This window comes from Adiantum capillus-veneris, chromosome 6 (assembly GCF_014529385.1).
Source record: "Adiantum capillus-veneris isolate H3 chromosome 6, ASM1452938v2, whole genome shotgun sequence".
Classification (NCBI taxonomy): domain Eukaryota; kingdom Viridiplantae; phylum Streptophyta; class Polypodiopsida; order Polypodiales; family Pteridaceae; genus Adiantum; species Adiantum capillus-veneris.
Window position 1 is genome coordinate 32378174 of NC_140936.1, and position 4230 is coordinate 32382403.

General features: G+C 35.9%; 1 pseudogene; it reads right to left on the reverse strand.

Moving 5' to 3' along the window:
- Positions 1 to 1845: 1845 nt before the first annotated feature.
- Positions 1846 to 3689, reverse strand: LOC147455320 (uncharacterized; annotated as a pseudogene).
- Positions 3690 to 4230: the final 541 nt, after the last annotated feature.

The following is a 4230-nucleotide window of genomic DNA, read 5'->3' on the forward strand; positions in this document are numbered from 1 at the left end:
TCAATACAAGGAAATAATAAAATTCCAAATGTACTCCTAAGTCTCCTCTTCTCTTCTCTCAGGCTTGTTTTAAAAAGCCAAAAATTTACTATAGCAAGCCAAAAAGGACTTCCTTCATTTCCATGTATAATCTAAAATAGTTAAAATAATGCTCTTTCATTTACTCCTCACATGCCAAGTGTTGTACAATATCCAAGTTAAAATCTTGTCCATCCATTTGGACGGCTAAAAATGAAGTATGCCTAACTCTCTTTTCTTCTAAGGCCTTTTTTAGCAGTTCGATAAGTAATGCCTCTCCCTGGGCGGCATCATGGTGTGCCAACGCCCTTAGTACTGATAAAAGAAAGGGAAAATTACCAAAATATCCCTACAATTTGTGGAAATTCCCAAAATACACCTCAAATTTAAAAATTCTCAATATACCCTTGCATACATTTTGGGATGGATTTACCTCAATTTTTGCATAGTCTAATGTTTATAACAATTGAGAATTATCTTTTAGCATCTTAGACAAAATTATTCACCAATGACCTCACAAATAGAGGCCTCTGTGTTCAAAAATGACGAACGATATTATCTGAAGAGCCCTCAATACCATCTAAAATTCTAGTTCGACCACCCCCTATTGAGGAGAGGCAATCTTCCTATGAAAAGTTGTAAAAAATTTGTTTCTAGAGATATTTGTGAGGTTAATCAGGGGTATTTTTGGGAATTTTGGAAAATTTGAAGGGAATTTTGGGATTTTTTGCCAAATATGAGGGGTACATTGGGGAATTTTTGAGATTTGAGGGATATTTTGGGAATTCCCACAAATTTCAGGGGTATTTGGTATTTTTCCCTAAAATAAAATACGCAACACTGGGATAATAATTGGAGTGACAGCGAGCCTTACCGGCTTCATAGTTTGGACCTTTACAAGGCCTTCAGCTATAGCAATTAAGGCGAGCTAAGGAAGAAAATACTGTGTGTGTGTGTGTCAGGGCTCGGGAAAATCTAAAATCTCAACAAGTAAAATATCCCCCTTAACCTAATCCAAAACGGCTTCACCGAATTTGAAAGAGTTGAATCCTTTTCGAACCCAAAATGAGCCGTATTCTTTCCCTTTCAATGAGTTTTCAAAGATTTTTGTTGTGAACAAAAGCCAATTACTTTGTCTTCTATATTAGAGCTAAGTTTTAATTTTTCTCCTTCAAGGTTCACATCCACAGTCCAAACTTTGTTTTCTCATTACTAAAAATCAATTTTTAAAACTAGTTTATAGAGTTAAATACACAACCAAAAGTTTGACAAAGCTAAAAAAAAACTATCAAAGAGTTACAATCAACACAACAATGAAGAAGAAAGATAACTTGTCGCAATTTTGAGCCAATTGGAGATGTCTATAATGGCTCTCGACAATCGACTTTGATAAAATGCTGCAAAATTGCAAATTTAAAACATAAGAGATATTCGTAAGAATAATAAGTTTTATATTCATTGTCATGCAATCTCACAACATCATAGACATTGAAAAAACTTGAATTTGACCTTTCTGGTAGAAAATTGAGATTCATGTTTCCTCAAATTCAAAGACTCTGCAAAGAGACGTTTACAAAAGCATAAAGTAGAACTTTAAGTAATTGGCTTAAACGAGAGAGTAGGGGGATTGAACCCCATTACCATCGACTTTGATGGCTACGCCAAGCTCTCTTGGGGGAGAAGATAAGTAAATCCTCTCATCCAAGATCAATGGTAGATTGGATTTACTCCTCTTCTCCCCTTTCAAAATTAGTAAGGTATATGAAAAAGAATAATCAAAAGTAACAAATAAAAGCAATAGATAGACATACCTTGTTTATGGTAGAATCAAGTTGCATATACCTTGTGACATGAAGAGATGCTGATGTGCCTTAGCACCCCATAAACGATGCTCTCCTCCAACTCTGTTTCAGTCAGCTTTGAAGGACCTTCTATGTTGATCTTCAAAAGTGCATCCAAGGATTGTAACTCCATATTATTTTGCAATTTCGTCTTAATCCTTGTCCGTGCGTTAAATCCTCTCTCACATATAGCTATAGAAGAGCATTGCACTAAAGAAATCTAACAAACAGTCAAAATATTAGGATACGAGTCTCTCCATGTTTCATTGCAAGCGATTACAGCTGCAACAACTGGAAGACTAAAACATACCCAACTAATAGCAGCATGTTGCTTGAAACTACAAAATTCACTAATAAAATCATCCTCATCAATCAAAGACGCATAATTTATAATCTCTAAAGACTTCATTTTACCATAAAAGGAAGCTATTTCTTTTGCCTCTGACTTACCATATCTTGTAGAGCTTTCTCTAATACTGGATGTTGTGATGGAACTAAAACACCTAGCTTACCCAAAATGGAATTGTCAACAAACCATTCTTGAAGAGAGCCGATAACCTTCTTGGAAAGAAATCTGGAACTCTAAAGCACACATTAGATCCATGCCAAAGATATCTCTCTCTATCTCGATATCAAAAAACGTTTTGCCACGAATAGCTCCTCGTAAGTAAAACAAAAAACCTTTATCTGGTCCATATTCTCGCAAAAAAGTATAACCATTTACATCAAGAATAAGTTCATTCTCATCTACATCAGGAGGATCAATACAATACTGTTGAATTAAATTGATCTCTTTTTGAATGATTGCAGACACGGTAGTAACATCTACAAACTCATTTTGAAATAACTTACTAACTACAAATATACCTTTCAAAATGTTTGCTAAAAAGAATAGACAATAAAAAATGTTTGCTAAGAAGAATAGACAATAAATGTTTTCAAACTTAGAAAGATCAACAAAAAGACTTGGAGCTTTTTCTTTTGTCTCCATCAGAATGGCATCAAGAGAAGAACATACCTTGCCTATTGCGGATGCACAACTTAGCCACCTGACATCAAATGTGTGCTCTAATCTCAAGATCGGGCATGCCAAATCAACCTGAGTGATCCTTAACTCGGCAAGCCTCTTGTTAGAGTGATTGAAATGTGTGGCAATCGAATTAACAAGATTCTCTAATGTTATTGCAATCTCTAAATTCTTTGCAACAAAAGAGACAGCCAAAGCTGTCCTATGAGCAACACAATGAATTGATGTTAGAAATGGATTTACATGTTTTTTAAAAAGCGTTGAAACACCATTCTCTGACCCTGTCATGATCGAACACCCATCAAAACCAAAAGTGATTAGCTTTGAAAGATCAAAATCATTTTTTTTCAACTCATCAAGAACAAATTAAAGATAGACTTGGCAGTTCCATCACTTATACGAACTATGCCATACAGGCTATAGGTAGGAATGCAATCATCGATGAGGTAGGAAAAATAGATAATTAAGTGTCCATGCTTACTAATATCATTAGACTCATCAATCAAGACACCAAAGAAAGGACTTTGAGACACTTTTTTCAAAGTGGAGTTCATGAGACACTTACCAATACAATAAACCAGCTCCACACAAGCCTTGTTATTATTGTACAAGGATGTGGAATATGTCACTTGACAATCTTGCAAAAGAGAAATCATGTTAGTAAATATATAAAATGCATAAATTTTCTTTGCTATATGATAGGCAACCCTAAAGAGAGTAAAGAGAGCCTCGTCTTTGAAGTTTTCTACCCTCTTCATGCTATTTTGAATGCCTTCCTTTCCTTCTAAGAGGAAACCATCCATTGCATTCACATGACAATCAATTCGACAATGAGCTTTTAAGTTACTAACCTTAAAGTTAATTGAACCATCTCTTGAATATGAGAAAGTTCCCCGAACCTCCTCCCTTGAATTTGAGATGGCCCCATGGCAATTTGAGCAGGCTTTGGATAAAACGTTTGGAGCCACGATTGGACTACTTGCTAGTCACTGATTGCGGTGAACCCACTTGCTACATCTATTATCATTATGAATGTTGCACTTATTGAACCACCCTAATCCTTACATAACTCGATAATGGCCTCAATGAATCGGCCCTCAGGGCAACTAAACCCAATGTTAGAGGAGCTACCACCCCTTATCTTGCCAAGGGATCCATTAGTAGTGTTGTAAAAGATGATATGGTCTTCTGAGATTTGAGCAGAATGGGGTTGCCTAGCTATAGACTACGTTCCCAAACTTGGGGTCAATGGTGCCAGTCATCTCATAAAGGCATCCACCATTCAACTTCTAAATGACCTCGAGCTCCAAAATCTTTGCCAATCATCTCATGGTTTCATCGATG